The following is a 19,432-nucleotide window of genomic DNA, read 5'->3' as shown; positions in this document are numbered from 1 at the left end:
CGGGACTTTCAAGATTGGTTTTGTATATTTTGTATTATTTTCTCTATTTTTATTGGTAGCATTAGTAAAACATTTTTAATTTTTCCAACTCTCTTCTCTCTGTCCTTCTTTCCCTTCCAATTGCCTGTCTTAAGTGGGAAGAGGGGAGAGGGAGGGGTGAACGGGGGAGGGGAAGGGCAGAAGGGGTTAACAATGCATCTGCCAGGGTTTTATTGTCACCCCGCAATCAAACCATGACAGAGGCAAAGATAGATCAATTGAAAATTCCTTCATTTAGCGTGAAGGACCCAAAGAAATTAGATGTAGACAAAGATTGTTACATTGTGCATTCATTTCCTTCCCATGTAACATTCTCTAACGAATTGACCAGCCAAATTTTAATGAATAACCAAAACTCTTCTACTTTTTCACATTGAAAAAAAAATCTTGATAGAAATTTTCCACAGAATCAAGATATATTATCTTCTTAATTGTATTCCCTTATTCCTGCTCTTACTGCTGTAGAGTAGCATAAAGTTCTCCATTCTTAGGATCAGTTTCTGAAATATTTATTTATAGAGAATAGACCATTACTTTACATAGAGTTCTATTAAAATAAATAGAACTAATTCTGAAGTAAGACAATCTCATAATTAGATCTTTATTAAGTTCTTCAAATCCTATTTTTAATATTAAAAAGCAAGAACAGAAACCTGGAGAAAAGAGCCAGAAGCGTCTGGCTGCCATACAAACACTGATGTTTTTTCCCCGCTTATTTCTGCCAACTCCTCATGCATCCAGTTTCTTCTGTTTCTTCACAGTAAACATGCCAGCACACTATTCAACAATAATACCTTGTGCTCCCTGCATTTGAGGACTTTCCAGATTAAGTCTTCCTGGGGTAATGGGTAATTCCAGATTCCACAATAGTTGAACTTAGTAAAAAAAAAAAAAAAATACTAAGCAATTAGAGCAGGCAATGTCAGACAACCTTAATAACAGGAAGGCCTATCAATCATATCCATTTGCTTTATTATTGCCTAATGACAGGTCTTTCCAATATGTTTTATCTGCTTCAGTATAAACAATGCATACTCCTAAATTACAATAGAAGTGATATAAAGAATCTAAGAGACTAGATTAAAAAAATAAGTTCTAGTGAATCTTATAATAGTGTTGACTACATTTAATGCAGTTTATGGCATTGACCTGAGTCTGTTATTACATTTTTAATTGTAATCAGTCACTAATTTTTCAGAGACAGGACTTGATATCTTGCAGCACTCTAAATAATCTGCCAAATCCAGTGAGGACGGCTTTGAGAATAAGATGTTATTTCTGATTACTAAAGTCTACGTATTCTGACTTATATTGATAACACACCGTAATGGTCTCAAAATACATTCATTAAAGCTTTTATTCACTTGATCAGTTGAAAGCCTGTTTTGACTTCTCAATTATAATTATCAGCACTAAAGACCTTTGGTGAGGATAAAATAAGGTACGGTTAACATCTAGAAGTACACTTATCTGTCAGTAGCATGTTTTATTCTTAGGCAAATTCAATTACTTTAATTTTTTTTTCCTATTAATAAATTTTGCCTTTAAGAATATATTTCCCATCAGCAAGCATAGCTGAATATCCTTTCCATACAAAACAATAGCAACCACAGATCCTGTGATGCTAGACAGCTCACTATATAGAATTCAAGCTAAAGTTGAATTGTTTATAAACTAAATAACACGATTTTTTACAGCCACATTCCTAACAATACATCTCAAGATCAGCTAGGTACCCTCACAACACATGTGCTAAAAGAATATGAAGAAAAATAGTTTTTGAAGTTCTGTATCTTTACAAAAACGTAGGGATCCATCTGGATTATGAAATAGCCCCCCAGTCTCTATCTGGATTTACATCTTTCTGTTTCTTAAGCCAAGAATCAGAAAGCACTCATACCCTAAGTGTGAAGCCCAGAGTGAGGATATAAGAATTAGAGGCAGAAACCAAATATTAATATCAAACCTGTATATGCATCTACAGGATCATGTACACTGGGAAAAAAAAAAAAAAAAAAGTTATAACAAAAGCTAACCAGAGGATGTACTTAAATCTATAATGAGTAGGAGAGAGTGGCAAGCTGATGGTCAAACGTCTATGGCAGATCTGATAAAACTGTGAGCAGATTATAAAAGAAATAAAGTCATCTGCATAGCATCTAAGAGACTATGAGGAATGACTGGTGAGGTGGTGGAGTGAAGAGAAGAAAATAATGAAAGGTCACATCCTACCTTCATCAAGGAGCAGCATGACATCAGGGAAGCACTAGAATTAAGAAGGTCATACAAGGAGGTTTAAGTTCCAGTCATATCTTGCGTGGCAGTGGCTTAGTGTATGGTACCAGGCATGTTTAATTGACACATCTTGTAGCTGTTGATAACAAAGCCACGTATTGAGTGATAAAACCTGTTGTTCTGTTCATGACTTGAAGTAGCATGTACTTCACTGTCCACCTCCTTGAAGAACAAACTAGTACAGAGATTGAATGTAGTCCTTCAAGGCACCAGCTGAACTGATGAGTGGGAACACTATCAATACATGAGAGCCTACAATTAGAAATTGACAGTTTGGTCTCTGTCATAACATCCTTTGGTAAATTCATTAGAATAATATGAAAAGAAGTTTTGCCTCTCTTTCTAAAATCAAACATTTTGTGAAATGTTTTTAGGAATAGTTACCCATTCAAAATAAATCTTATTGAATTGTGTTAAATTTTAAAACAACATTATTCTGACTACAAATGAAAATTATTGAAACGACAATTCTTTTTTTAATATTTACAATTAAAACAAAAAATCATTATATTTTTACATTGTAAAGCTAAACCTTAATTTTTTTTCAAAAATCTGTCTTAGCCTAATTCTTTAGTCAGATACCTTTTGGAAAATCCTACATTTGAGAATAGTTTCAATGGTGTAAATCTGATTATCAATATGGATTTTTCCATTTTTATTTTCTTCTCCTCTTCTCTGATTGGTACTTTGGCATTTGTATGCCACCATCATGTTCTCTTGATCTTTGTGGTTTTGTTAATATTCTGAAAGCTAAACGCTCCCTACTAAATTTCCAAACATTAGTGATAATTGGTGTTTAATTTGTCCCTTTGGTTAGTGACATCAAGTTGCCAGAGAAGATATTTCCATTAAAAAAAAATGCCTTACACTCCTCTTTAGCATGAATGGTCTGATTTTCTGAAGAAAATCTTTGCCACTACATTTTTTCATATACATCACTGAAATGGATCTTTGAAGCAGCAGATGTTGGAAAATGCACATCTCCCACTAAACTCTCTTAACCCCTTCATTTAAATTAATTAGCAAAAACATGTATCAATTCTCTATGGCATGCTGCTATTTTCCGTTTTGTTTCTATAAGTTTCCAGCTTGCTATTATCAATCCTTTGAATAATAACTAGCATGACCCATGACTGGACTAACATGCTGCAGAACATTAAGCATTAGGCTGGAAAATAGAAGATAGTAAATAAGTCTGTAAATAGATGTAAATAGTAGACATCTAGTAAACAGATGACTAGGCTCCCTTTCCCATGAAAGCTGGACCAGATGATCTTTTGAAATCTTTTCCAACCTGGGCTGTTATATGATTCTGTGATAATGCAGTGAACACATACAGTGTCTTTTTCATCACACAGAGACAGGTTTTTAACTGGTGTACTTGCACTGACTTCCAGTGGAGATTAAGACACAAAGTAAGCTCTTTGGGAATAAAAAATGCTTCATGTATACCATGACCACTGGATCCTGCTGCATGACTGTGACTGCAAAGCCCAATTTCAATACAGACAATAGTCACAGCAATCACTAGTGTTATTGCTACTATATGAGAACAGAGGCAAAATAAAAATGCATGTGTACTGTGAACAAGTATCTCCTTTCTATGACTTCTGCATCCCTTTAGCTCATCATCCTTTTTTGTTAAAAAAAAAAAAATCATTCACATAGACAACTAGTTAATTCTCTGGAGTAAAGAGTACTTCAAACACTTTTACAATTGATTTTACTCATGCTTAAATCCCTGATACAGCATATCTGTATTTATATGCAATTATACTCTCTATTTCTTTAGAATTAATTTTCAGTTGAATTTTGCCTTACCACTCAAGCATCCAAACCTGTATCATATTGTTGTACTCGAGTATGTCAGTAAAGATTAAAAATAAAGCTGACTGGGGAAAACAAAAAGATAATGGCAGTTCAGTGATTTCTTCTTTTTTTCAATTTTGTTTTGGTTTTTTTTCCCAAAAATAAACATTGACAAGTAAAGCAGAACACAGAGAAAAAATTTTGAAAACAAGTCAGAGCTTTTCAGATTTGGTTTTAATTTCAAAATAGGATTACATTTTTAAACAAGGTCTAGTAGAAATCTTCAGCTCTAAGGAAATCAAATCACTAGCTCACATTAAGTAGCGGCTACCGGAGTCTTGATCAGTTAAAGGCTTAATGCTCTGAACTGAACAAATTAAAGTAAGTGCTATCCAAGTGCAGATAAATATTATTTAAATCATGGTTATTAGGCTCAGCTTTCTGCTATTTTTCCAACATTTGAAAGTGGTCCCTATGCCAATAATTTACAGACAATAAATAAATGCATATCCAGGGGTGTGTTAGCAAGCCTACCTGACTAAGAAAAGGCTAAATTTATTACCCTTAACCCCTTTTACTTCCTGGAGAAAGGTTAATAAACGCCTTGAGTAAGATCACACTGCAAGATTTCTTTTTTGCTAACACTATTTGTGACAGTAACTGCCAATTTACTACAGTGAGTTTGCAGATTATCTAGAAGTTGCTCTCTTTCTCTGCCCCCACCCCTCACCAAATTAAAATTGGTCACATCAATCAAGCTTATTTTTATTGGTTGGAATTAAGGCAGAAGCAGGTTAAAGAGCTTACAAAGGACAAAAATAGAAAAGATTTTCATGGTGGAAAAATGCTCCTTTCCATTTGCAGCTTAGCACATAGAGAAGGTGGGTGGTTGGGCAGCATAGCAGCTGGGTCAGAGCACTATTATTGTGCTCTTCAGAGAAAACACTAATAACTGTTATACAAATAACCTAGGGTAATATGATTTTGAGAACCCTTTACATCGTAAAATATTACAGTAATTCCAAAATTGATTTGTTATCATGATTTAATTCCATTAAAATCCATGCATCTGCCTAGTTTTAGAGTAGTTATTTTTCAGAATAGAAAACACTTTACAATCTGGACTTGGTTTTAAGATTTTAAAAATATCTTTCTATATATATCATAAGCTGTTGATATTCATATTTATCTGGCATAGTCTTCCAAGATGTGGTTGCTCTATTTTTTGCTGGTCTGTATTGACTATACTTGCTGCAAGTTTGCTAATGAATGAGAAATTTTAGTGCATGAGGGTATCATTTTTCTATCTGATCTTCGCTAGAAATTGCATAAAACAAAAATACATTAACATGCTACAAGATTAAATAAGAAGACTAAAGTGCCATCAAGAGGTGACAGAAAAATGGCTCATGCTTAGCAGTACTGATAAAAGATTACGTTGAGCCACCATCCAGATTTTTAGTTCAGATTGCTAGAGCATGTAAAACAAGAATAAATCTCTCAAGGAATGCACTTGATGATTGGATGTGACATCAAAGTGCCTTTCTTTTCTGTCATTTTGGACATCAGAGTTGCATCATGTGGAATAAAATTAGATAAAGAAACTAGATAAACAAGGTAAACAAGCAGAACCAGATGCATAGACATGCATCTCAGACCCAGTTCCTGGAATTAAATATGGTGTAAATCCCACATTTTCTAACAGATGAGTCATGACTGCCAAGACATTAGAAATTCTTTGATACGTTCTTCTTTCATCACAAAACATATTTGTTTTCTAAATCAGTTAATTAGTATACAACAATATTCTTATAAGAGAACAAAAGATTGAGCAAGAGATGACACATTATAATTTAAATCAATATTAAGCACACTAATATTTGACATAACACAGTATTTTGCCATGTGAAGAGTAGAAAAAAAAGTCACACTACGCACATTTCTGTAGTACCACTGAACATCTCTTAACAGATTTAAGAATTACAATAGCCGTTCTTGGAATTCTTCATAGGCACTACCCTTATGTAAGGTTGATATATGGAAGGAGCAAGAGTTAGTGACTTCAGATCACATGGTCTTTCTTCTAGACCGTGATATCTTAGTTACAAGCCAAAAGTGTATTCACAATGGAATGATATTGCTGTCTTTTTTTTCTATTTATCTGATTCAAATGCAGTCATACCATTCACTTACATTGGATCAGGGCTGGGACAATCCCAAGCACAAATACGGAGTAGGCAGAGAATGGATTGAGAGTAGCCCTGAGGAGAAAGACTCAGAAGTGTTGGTTGATGAGAATCACAGAATCACAGAATCACAGAATGTTAGGGATTGGAAGGGACCTCGAAAGATCATCAAGTCCAATCCCCCTTCCAGAGCAGGAACACCTAGGTGAGGTTACACAGGAAGGCGTCCAGGTGGGTTTTGAATGTCTCCAGAGAAGGAGAATCCACAACCCCCCTGGGCAGCCTGTTCCAGTGTTCCGTCACCCTCACTGAGAAGAAGTTTCTTCTCAAATTTAAGTGAAACCTCTTGTGTTCCAGCTTGAACCCATTACCCCTTGTCTTACTGTTGGTTGTCACCGAGAAGAGCCTGGCTCCATCCTCGTGACACCCACCTTTTATATATTTATAAACATTGATGAGGTCACCCCTCAGTCTCCTCTTCTCCAAGCTAAAGAGCCCCAGCTCCCTCAGCCTTTCCTCATAATGGAGATGCTCCACTCCCTTAATCATCTTTGTTGCCCTGCGCTGGACTCTCTCCAGCAGTTCCCTGTCCTTCTTGAACTGAGGAGCCCAGAACTGGACACAATATTCCAGATGAGGTCTCACCAGGGTAGAGTAGAGGGGAAGGAGAACCTCTCTCGACCTACTAACCACCCCACTTCTAATACACCCCAGGATGCCATTGGCCTTCTTGGCCACAAGGGCACAGTGCTGGCTCATGGTCATCCTGCTGTCCACCAGGACCCCCAGGTCCCTTTCCCCTACACTGCTCTCTAATAGGTCATTCCCCAACCTATACTGGAACCTGGGGTTGTTCCTGCCCAGATGCAAGACTCTACATTTTCCTTTGTTATATTTCATTAAATTTTTCCCCGCCCAACTCTCTAGCCTGTCCAGATCTCGCTGGATGGCAGCACAGCCCTCTGGTGTGTCAGCCACTCCCCCCAGTTTGGTGTCATCAGCAAACTTGCTGATAGTACATTCAATTCCCTCATCCAAGTCATTGATGAATATATTGAACAGTATTGGTCCCAGAACTGACCCTTGAGGCACTCCACTAGGTACAGGCCTCCAAACAGACTCCGCCCCATTGATCATGACTCTCTGGCTTCTCTCCTTCAGCCAGTTTGCAGTCCACCTCACTACCCGATCATCCAGTCCACACTTCCTCAGTTTAGCTGTGAGGATGCTGTGGGAGACCGTGTCAAATGCTTTGCTGAAGTCAAGGTAGACCACATCCACTGCTCTGCCATCGTCAATCCACCTTGTTACGTCTTCATAAAAGGCTATGAGGTTGGTCAAACACGACTTCCCCTTGGTGAAGCCATGTTGACTGTCTCTGATGACCCTCTTATCCTTGATATGTCTTAAGATGGCACCAAGGATAAGGTGTTCCATCACTTTCCCAGGGATGGAGGTGAGGCTGACCGGTCTAGAGTTGCCCAGGTCCTCCTTCTTGCCCTTTTTGAAGACCGGAGTGACATTTGCTTTCCTCCAGTCCTCAGGCACCTCTCCCATTTCCCAAGACTTGGCAAAGATGATGGAGAGCGGTCCAGCAATGACTTCAGCCAGCTCCCTCAGCACCTGCAGGTGCATCCCATCTGGACCCATGGATTTATGGATGTCCAGATTGCTTAACTGGTCCCTAACCCAGTCCTCATCAACTGAGGCAAACTCCTCCATTGCCCTGCCTTCCTCTGGGGCCTCAAGGATACGGGGCTCCTCAGGACAGCCTCCGGCAGAGTAGACAGAGACAAAGAAGGCATTCAGTAATTCTGCCTTCTCTGTATCTTCTGTCACCAGGGCACCCACCCCATTCATCAGTGGGCCTACATTGCCTCTGGTGTTAGTTTTATCTGCCATGTATTTGAAGAAGCTCTTCCTGTTGTCCTTGACCCCTCTTGCAAGGCTTAACTCTAAGGAGGCCTTAGCTTTCTTAGTTGCCTCCCTACATCCTCTGACAACAGCCTTATATTCTTCCCAAGTGGCCAGCCCCTCCTTCCATGATTTGTAAACCCTCCTCTTCCACTTGAGTTTGCCCAGCAGTTCCCTGTTTAACCACGCAGGTCTCCTGGCTCCCCTCCTTGACTTCCTGAGCGTCGGGATGCACTGATCTTGAGCTTGGTAGAAGCAGTCCCTGAATGTTAACCAACTATCTTGGGCCCCTTTACCTTCAAGCAGCCTTGCCCACGGGATTTCCTCCAGCAATTGTTTGAAAAGGCCAAAGTTGGCCCTGCTGAAGTCCAGGGTTGCAATTCTGCTCGGTATTCTGTTCCCATCACAGGAGATTCTGAACTCCACCATCTCATGGTCACTGCAACCAAGGCAGCCCTCAACCTTTACTGCTTCAACCAGCCCCTCCTTGTTAGCGAGGACGAGATCCAGCAGCGCTCCTCTCCTAGTTGGCTCCTCCACCATTTGCATCAGAAAGTTATCGTCAATGCACTGGAGGAACCTCCTAGACTGAGGCTGGCTGGCTGAGTAGTCCTTCCAGCAAATACCAGTGTAGTTAAAATCCCCCATAACAACCAGAGCCTGTGACTGTGAGGCCATGCTCAGCTGCCCGTAGAAGGCCTCATCAACATCCTCACTCTGATCTGGTGGCCTGTAATAGACTCCCACAACAGTGGCACCCCTGCCAGCCTGCCCCTTAATTCTCACCCACAGACTCTCAACTTGCTCCTCAACTGCACCTGGACAGTACTCTATACATTGTAGTTGCTCTCTCACATAAAGAGAAACTCCACCACCACGCTTGGCTGGCCTGTCTTTCCTGAGAAGGACATAGCCATCCATGACCACATTCCAGTCATGTGAGCTGTCCCACCATGTCTCGGTTAATGCCACCAGATCATAATCTCCTGACCGAACGCAGGTTTCTAACTCCTCCTGCTTATTCCCCATGCTGCGCGCATTGGTGTGCAGGCACTTCAGGGAGGGAGCCGAGTACACCGATTTCACCCTAGGGGCCTGAGGGGCCTCCCGGTCTTTATGGATTCCAGCATGCTGCCCCACTGCTGCAAGCCCAGCTACAACCCCATCCCCCTTCGAATCTAGTTTAAAGCCCTGCAAATGAGCCCTGCTAATTCCTGTCCCAGCAACATTCCTGTCCCAGCTCAACATGAGTCGGCAACATGCACTTGCAGCCCAGAAAGCCAAACATATCCTGGGCTGTATCAAAAGAAGTGTGACCAGGAGACTGAGGGAGGTGATTTTCTCCCTCTACTCCACTCTCTTGAAACTCCACCTGGAGTAATGAGTCCAGCTTTGAGGCCCTCAACATAAGAAAGATGGGCGTGTTGGAGCAAGTCCAGAGGAGGGTGATGAAGACAATCAGAGGGCTGGAGCACCTCTCCTATGAGGACAGGCTGAGAGAGTTGGTGTTGTTCAGCCTGGAGAAGAGAAGGCTCCAGAAAAACCTCATAGCATCCTTCTGGTACCTACAAGAAAGCTGGAGAATGACTTTTTACAAGGGTGTGTAGTGATAGGACAAGGAGGAGTGGCTTTAAACTGAAATAGAGTAGATTTATATTAGATATAGGAAGAAATTCTTCTCTGTGAGGGTGTTGAGGCACTGGAACAAGCTGCCCAGAGAAGATGTGGAAGCCCCATCCCTGGAAGTGTTCAAGGACAGGTTGGATCGGACTTTGAGAAGCGTGGTCTAGTAGAAGCTGTCCCAGCCCATGTCATGGGGTTTGGAACTAGGTGATCTTTAAGGTCACTTCCAACCCAAACCATTCTACGATTCTGTGATCATTCACTCCCAGGACAGAGAAGCATGCAGGCCAAGGCTTGGAGAGACAGAGGTGTCCACTCAGCTTCTTCAAGAGTGTTATGAAGAACTGAAAGTAGGAAAACACTGCAGAAAAGAAGAAATGGTTCACCAGAAATGCTCTTCCCTTCTCTTTTCCAGCTCAGGAGCTTTTCTAGACATCAACAGCACAAGTATAATACAAAATTATCCTTAATTTTTCAAGTGTTACTAAACCAGTCAGCACAAGAAACCAAAGTCACTTCAGAAAAAAAGCCAAATCTCATACTTATTTTCCCTGTAAGAGATATCACACTGTGATATGAAATTTTCTATGTCTATGTAGAAGATCTTATGGACTACAATGGTGTTTGAGGTAATAGTTTTAATAGCACTGATTATAGATTCCTGAAATGTTCAAAATAACTACCCTAGAACATCTTTACTTTTCCTCTTCTCACAGTCCTAAGACAGGAATAAATTTTGCATAGTTTTCATATAGTCACACATACAAACATACTCCTGTTCTTCCTACATGTATGTATGTACCAAACTGTATGTCACAGTCTGATAATGTCCATCAGTCGATATAGTTCTCATTGACGTGAATATAATGACAAACCACAGGTTCAATAACAGATTCAGTGAAGTGTGAGCAAAGTAGTTTTCTACTGCAAATATCTTAAATGAGCTTGTGATTTTAATCGCTTATAATAAATACATTTTTTTAAAGTTGTTTATTTTCAAGTCAAATCCAGTGTCTCTTGCTTACTCTAATGGGCCAAGCCCCATATACCTTAGTCCCTTGCCCCAGACCTCCTTCACACTTCTCTGGCCACCATCTAGCCCTACATACATGTTTATCCACCTCTAGCTTCCAAATCACTCTTATGAGCATTCTGTACCTGCCCCCATGCTATCTGGCATAAATTTTGTCAGCTTGTGACTGTTTAATACTAAGAGGAGAGTCATCTAGTATTCCACAAATGTGTTAGTGCAGACTTAGTAGTTATGTCAGAAGCTGCTTTTTATAAAATACAAGACATTCCTGGCAAAAGTTACTTTAAAAGGAGGTTTGATCCTCCCCACCCCCGCTCCCCAATGAACATTTTTAATAATCAGAACAACTTCCCCCTACAAAACTCAAAATAAAATAATCCAACCAAGTACAAAAATTCCACATAAGCAAAGTAGTTTCTTTTCCCATTTATACTGTATTTAAATCAACCAGCTATTTTTGTCTCCACATGTTTTTGGGGCCCACCAGAAACCAAAACCTAATGCTGTCCAAGTATCCACAACCAGGTGAGTTTAAAAAGAAGCTACTTAACAACATGAACTAGATCTCATGAAAAGGTATTTTACTTTTTTGCATTGACTACTTGGCCAACAGCCAATATAAAGTGATTGCACTTCTGTGCTTTTAGAAAACAGGGGAGAAAAAGATCATTTTCAATCAAATCCCTTTCTCAGGTCCAACCTGGCTCCTCTACAACTTGGAAATTTTTACTGTAGAGTTTGTAACAGGGCCAAACCCCAAAAAAGGACCACAGAAGCTAATACAGTATTGATTTATTATCTGTGCAGTGTATTTCTCTTCTTACTCTTTCATTTGTTTGTTTTTAAGGGTTGCAAAAATTAACATTTTCCTCAGACTTATCATATATAACATACACTAAAACTTGCTGAAAATGGGGAGGAAAGAGCTTAATACTTCCTTGGTGAAGTAAACTAACTTGCTTGTGGAGAGAGAGCCGTTCTGAAAAACCACCATATCTAATCTAACATTGCCCCCTATCCTCCAGTTCAGCTACAGTTTTCATCAAATTTGTTCCTAGCTTGAAGTCTCCATAATCAATAGATGTGCATTATGAATGAATTCTGGATATTACCTGCCCCTGCCTGTTGTCCTGTTTTTGGCTGGGGTAGAGTTAATTTTCTTCCTAACGGCTGCTATGGTGCTGTGTTTTGGATATAGTGTGAGAATAATGTTGATAACACATTGATGTTCTAGTTGTTGTCAAGCAGTCAAGGACTTTACAGCTTCTCATACTGACCTGCCAATGAGAAGGTAGAGAGTGCGCAAAAAGTTGGGAGAGGACAAAGCCAGGACAGCTGACCTCAACTGACCAAAGGGATATTCCATACCATACGATGTCATGCTCAGTATATAAAGCTGGGGGAAGAAGAAAAAAGGAGGAATATTCGGGGCGATGATGTTTGTCTTCTGAAGTAACTGTTATGCATGATGGTGCCCTGCTTTCCTGGAGAATGGCTGAATACCTGCCTGCAGATGGGAAGTAGTGAATGAACTCCTTGTTTTGTCTTGCTTGCGTGCACAGCTTTTGCTTTACTTGTTAAACTGTCTTTATCTCAGCCCATGAGTTTTCTCATTTTACTCATCTGATTCTCTTCCCTGTCCCACTGGGTGGGGGATTGAGCGAGCAGCTGTATGCCAGTGAGTTGCCAGCTGGGGTTAAACCATGACACCTGTATAATCTCCTTGGAATACAAAATGTATATCGAGAAGAGCAGGGGCCACTGCAGATATTCATTCACAACAATAACAACACATCTAATTATCTCTATAGACTTTCCCCTGGATCCAATTCACAGAAAATAGCTCTGTTTCAATGAAATGTGTCTTGGTACAGCAGCCTCCTGGTATTCCATGTTCTTATTTAAAGAGTTTCCTACCTTTCTTATCTGCATGTTAAAGAAGAAGAAAATTCATTGAAATGGAAATAATCCTGATTAATTAAGTTCTGATTATGTGCAATGTACTTTGAAATTATACGTGCAAACATTTATGTTACAATAGCAGCCCCACACTAATTAAGAATTATGTTTGATTATTCAGACACTATGAGGATTGCTCAGAGACCTCATTCTCCACAACCCTTAAGATATATGTAACCAAAATTCCAATACATCTTGATGCAAATCAGATAAGAAAGTTCTTTGCCATGTTATTAACTTGTGCCATTAGGTGAGGCAGCAAGATGGCACTAAATGAGAGCAAAGAAACAAAAACAGCATCAGAAAGTAAACATTAAGTAAGGAAAGTGATAAGAAGAGACAAACTTTGCCCAGCAAACTTGAAAAAAAATAATGTCATATTAGAGAAATAGCACTCAAAGGCAAACCAAACTCTTGCCTAATGCTTTTCTCAGACTTCCTTGCTAATGAACAATAGCCTGTACCAATCAATAAAAAGTCCTGATCTTGTAAAATGCAGTTGCTGAATGACAAACGGATGTATTTTCGCTGCTAGAACGAGCAGATGTTAAAAATGGAAATTTCAGTCATATTTGCCACCAACAAACAAAAATAAACATATTCAGAGAGCTACTTTTCTTATATAATAATAACTCTTCTGTAGTTGATACTAGTTTGTGCCCCAAAGTAAATTAGTGATTTGTTAATATGGATCAGTGTTAGAATAAGAAATTAAGAGAAAAACTGGTAAATCTAAAGGCTGTCTATGCAGAGACAGATACTCTTACAGACTTTCTCAGGGCCATACCATGTACAATTCAAGAGCAGTAGTATTTCAGCAAAGGATAAAATAAGAAATATAAGCTTGATAATACTGGAGACAGGGAGCACTGTACCCCCTGCATTCTGTTATATATCTTGCTCATTCAATAAGCCAGTTAAGGAGACTTTGTGACAGCTTGCTTTAACTAGAATTACAAGTATCTATACCTGCTAAGAGCCTGGTTCACCTGACTGTGATCCTGTACTTTTTTAGACCTTTGGATGTGATTGCTTTCAAAGAAATCGTACAGGACTACAGAAGCAGCATTTGTCCAGCACCCAGCACCAACATTATCACTGTACCACTAACTTCCCAGGCTCTCTCAGACATCTTGAGCCATATTAGATGAGAAGGAACTATAACATTATAAAGACTAACAGATTTGACCAGGGCAGACTTTGTAAAACACCTTAGAGAGCAAGAAAGTTCTCCTGCACAACTAAAAGAACATAATGATCCTATCAGAAGCATAACAGCAATGTCAACATCTTCCTCACACAAATATCACACAACTGCTTCCTCACACAAATGTTAGATGTGCCAACCAGGAATGAGGCACTGCTGGACTCGCTACTCACAAACCAAGAAAACCCACTTTGTAATACTTTGGTTAGTGGTAGCCTTGCTGCAGTGATCACAATGTTGTGGAGTTTGGGATCCTGCTGAACATGCTGAAGGTTAGTACTAAGACATAGTTTTTTGATTCCAGAAGAGTGAACTACAGCACACTCATAGCTCAGTTGGGAGGAATCCCATGGGAAGATTACATGGAGGGTAAAGGAGCTAGTGAATGCTGAGAGTTTTTCAAGAATGCTCTCCTGGAAACACAAAACCAATTCATCTCCTTTAAAGGTAAGAGAAGTAAGTGGAGCAAGAGACCCCCACCTTGGCTTAACTGTGAGCTTCTGAGTCTGCTCAAAACCAGAAGAGAAGTACACCAGAGGTGGAAAAGAGGACCAGGGTGTGCAGAGATGGAGTTAGAAAAGCAAAAGCTCAGCTCAAATTGAAATTGACCAGAGATGTCAAAAACCACAAGAAAAAGTTTTTCAGGTATGTAAAGAACATGCAGAAACAGAAGGAAAATATTGGCCTGCTGTTAAACAGGAGAGGTGAAGTAGTCACCCAAAATGCTGAAGAGGCAGAGGTTCTCAACACTTTCTTCACCTATGTCTTTACCAGCCCCGTTGGGTCACAGGCCTTGGGAACAGAAATCCAGGTTGATGTAATGTAGTCCCACCATCAATGAAGAGCTGGTATGTGAACTATTAGAGGAGCTCAACTCCTACAAATCCATGTGCCCTGACAATACCCATCTGTGAGTGTTAGATCTGGCTGACATCCTCATAAGGCCACTCTCCATAATCTTCGAGAAGTTGTGGAGATCCAGAAGACTAGAAGGCTAATATCATCCCCACCTACAAGAAAGGCTTAAAAGAGGATCCGGGAAATTATCGGCCCATCAGTCTTACTTCAGTCCCTGAGAAAATTATGGAATGAATCCTCCTGAGGGCTACCACAAGTCAGTTGAAGCATGTGATCTGGAATAGCCAGGGACGAGTCATGCTCGACAAACCTGATTTCCTTCTACGACAAAGTAAAACGCTCAGTTGATGTGGAGTGAGCGGTGGATGTTGTCTACCTCAATTTCTCCAACGCTTTCAATATGGTTTCCCACAGCCTCCTCCTGGTGAAACTGACATGTTATGGTCTAGATAAGTGGTCTCTGCAGTGGGTAAGGAACTGGTTGACAGGCCGTACCCAGAGGGTGGTGGTAAATGGCTCCTTTTCAAACTGGCAACCTGTCATGAGTGGGGTGCCCTATGAATCAATATTGGGCCCAGCACTGTCTAACATCTTTGAAAGTAATTTGGATGATGGGATCAAGAGTACCCTGATGAAGTTTGTCAATGACACCAAACTGAGTGGGGAAGTGGACACCTCAGAAGGTAGAGCCACCCTGCAGGATGACCTGGATAGTCTGGAAAAGTGGGCTAAGGAGAACATTATGAAGTTCAACAAGGACAAGTCTAAGGTCTTGCACCTGGGAAAACACAATCCAGAAGTGCATCACAGGCTCGGATCTACTCAGCAGGTGGGCAGATCTGTGGAAAGGGACCTGGGGGTCCTGGTAGGCAACAAGCTCAATATGAGTAAACAGTGTGCTGCTGCGACAAAGAAAGTAAACAGGGTGCTGGGCCACACCAACAAGGGCATCACCACTAGAGACAAAGAAATTGTTGTCCCACTGTACTCAGTATTTGCCAGGCCATACCTGGAATACTGTGTTAAGTTTTGGATCTCACTATACAAAAAAGACACAGCCAGGCTGGAGAGGGCCCAGAGAAGGGCCACAAAGATGATCGAAGGACTGGGAAGCTACTATATGAGGAAAGGCTGAGAGAACTAGGCTTGTTCAGCCTTGAGAAAAGAAGGCTTAGGGGAACCCTCATCACCATATTCCAGTATTTAAAGGGTGGCTACAAAGACGGAAACTCCCTTTCTACAGGGAGTCACATGGAAAAGGTGAGGGGTAATGGATACAAGTTACTCCTGGGGAAATTCTGATTGGACACAAGAGAGAAATTTTTCACTGAGAAAAATCAGCCATTGGAATAATCTCCCCTGGGAATCAAAGAATCACAGAATGTTAGGGATTGGAAGGGACCTCAAAAGATCATCTAGTCCAATTCCCCTGCCGAACTAGAAACACCTGGATCAGGTTACACAGGAATGTGTCCAGGCAGGTTTTGAATTTCTCCAGAGAAGGAGAATCCACAACCTCCCTAGGCAGCCTGTTCCAGTGTTCTGTCACCCTCACTGTGAAGAAGTTTCTTCTCAAATTTAAATCGAACCTCCCATGTTCCAGTTTGCACCTATTGCCCCTTGTCCTATCATTGATTGTCACCAAGAAGAGCCTGGCTCCATCCTCCTGACACTCACCCTTTACATATTTATAATCAATAATGAGGTCACCCCTCAGTCACCTCTTCTCCAAGCTAAGGACGCACAGCTCCCTCAGGATGCTCCACTCCCTTAATCATCTTTGTGGCTCTGCACTGGACTCTCTTCAGCAGTTCCCTGTCCTTCTTGAACTAAGTGGCCCAGAACTGGACACAACATTCCAGATGAGGTCTCACCAGGGCAGAGTAGAGGGAGAGGAGGATCTCTTTTGACCCCAGGATGCCATTGGCATTCCTGGCCACAAGAGCACAGTGATGTCTCACGGTCATCCTGCTGTTCACCAGGACCCTCAGGTCGCTTTCCCATACACTGCTCTCCAACAGGTCCTTCCATAACTTATACTGGTACCTGGAGTTGTTCTTGCCCAGATTCAAGACTCTACAGTTGCCTTTGTTATATTTCATTAAATTTCTCCCCACTCACTTTCTGGCCAGTCTAGGTCTCACTGGATGGCAGCACAGCCTTCTGGCGTGTCAGCCACTCCTCCCAGTTTTGTGTCATCAGCAAACTTGCTGACAGTGCACTCAAGTCCCTCATCCACGTCATTGATGAATATATTGAATAGTACTGGTCCCAGTACCGACCCTTGAGGCACTCCACTGGATACAGGCCTTCAGCTAGACTCTGCCATATTGACCGCGACTCGCTGGCTTCTTTCCTTTAGCCAGTTCACAGTCCACCTCACTACCTGATCGTCCAGACCACACTTCCTCAGTTTAGCTGTGAGGATGCTGTGGTGGACGGTGCCAAATGCTTTGCTGAAATCAAGATAGACGACATCCACTGCTTTGCCATCATCTGTCCACCTGGTTATGTCCCCATAAAAGGCTTTGAGGTTGGTTAACCATGACTTCACTTGCTGACCCCATGTTGACTGCCTCTAAGGACACTCTTCTTAATATTCCTTGAGATGGCGCCAAGGATAAGTTGTTCCATCACCTTTCCAGGGATGGAGGTGAGGCTGATGAGTCTATAGTTTCCTGGGTCCTCCTTCTTGCCCTTTTTGAAGACCAGAGTGACATTTGCTTTCTTCCAGTCCTCAGGCACCTCTCCCATTCCCCACAACTTACCAAAGATAATGGAGAGAGGCCTAGCAATGACTTCAGCCAGCTCCCTCGGCACTGGTGGGTGCATCTCATCTCGAACCATGAATTTATGGATGTTCAGATTGGTTAATTGGTCCCTAACCCAATCCTCATCAACTGAGGCAAACTCCTCCATTGTCCTGACTTCCCCTGAGGCCTCAGGGGTACGGGGCTCGTCAGGACAGCCTCCAGCTGTATAGACAGAGACAAAGAAGGCATTCAGAGACTCTGCCTTCTCTGTAACTTCTGTCACCAGGGCACCCCTCTCGCAAAGTTTAATTCTAAGGAGGCCTTAGCTTTCCTAGTTGCCTTCCTACATCCTCTGACAACAGCCTTATATTCTTCCCAAATGGTCAGCCCCTCCTTCCATGATGTGTAAACTCTCCTCTTCCACTTGAGTTTGATCAGCAGTTCCCTGTTGAATCACGCAGGTCTCCTAGCTCCCTTCCTTGACTTCCTATATGTTGGGATGCTCTGATTTTCAGCTTGGAAGATGAAGTCCTTGAATGCTGACCAACTATCTTGGGCCCCTTTACCTTCAAGTACCCTTGGGTACTTGAATCCCAAGGGATTTCCCCTAACAATTGCTTGAAAAGGCCAAGGTTGGCCCTACTGAAGTCCAGGGTTGCCATTCTGCTTGGTATTCTGTTCCTGCCACATGAGATCCTGAGCTCCACCATCTCATGGTCACTGCAACCAAGGCAGCCCTCAACCTTTACTGCTTCAACCAGACCCTCCTGGTTAGTGAGAATGAGATCCAGCAGCGCTCCTCTCCTAGTTGGCTCCTTCACCATTTGCATCAGGAAGTTATCATCAATGCACTGGAGGAACCTCCTGGACTGTGGATGGCTGGCTGAGTGGTCCTTCCAGCAAATATCAGGGTAGCTAAAATCCCCTATGACAACCAGGGACTCTAATAGCGAGGCTGCTCTCAGCTGCCTGTAGAAGGCCTCGTCAACCTCCTCACCCTGATTTGGTGGCCTGTAATACACACCCACAACAGTATCACCCCTGCCAGCCTGCCCCTTAATTCTCACCCACAGACTCTCAACTTGCTCCTCATCCGCTCCTGGACAGTACTCAATACATTGTAGTTGCTCTCTCACATAAAGAGCAACTCCACCACCTCTTCTTGCTGGCCTGTCTTTCCTGAGAAGGACACAGCCATCCATGACCACATTCCAGTCATGTGAGCTGTCCCACCATGTCTCTGTAATTGCCACCAGATCATAATCTCCTGATCAAACAGGTTTCTAACTCCTCCTGCTTCTTTCCCATGCTGCGTGCATTGGTGTACAGGCATTTCAGGGAGCGAGCTGTGAACACTGATTTCACCCTAGAGGGTGGAAGGCCTTTCAGTCTTCATCAATACTAGAGCACTGCCCCACTGATGCCAGCCCAACTACAACCCTGTCCCCCTGTGAATCTAGTTTAAAGCTCTCCAAATGAGCCCTGCTAATTCCTGTCCCAAAATCCTTTTGCCCCTGTGAGATAAACGTTTCCCATGTATTACTGTCTGGACTGGTGTCTTATAAAACCACCCATTATCAAAGAACCTACAGCCCTGTCTGTAGCACCAGTCTTGTGGCCAAGCATTTATGGACTGGATCCTTCTATTCCGTACCATGTCATCACCTGAAAATGGAAGGAGGGAAAATAACTTGTGCCCCAGACTCTTTCACCAACCGTCCCAAGGCCTTAAAGCCTTTCTTCATTCCCCTCAGAC

Source organism: Caloenas nicobarica, chromosome 2 (assembly GCF_036013445.1).
Source record: "Caloenas nicobarica isolate bCalNic1 chromosome 2, bCalNic1.hap1, whole genome shotgun sequence".
Lineage (NCBI taxonomy): Eukaryota > Metazoa > Chordata > Aves > Columbiformes > Columbidae > Caloenas > Caloenas nicobarica.
This window is presented reverse-complemented; position numbering follows the sequence as displayed.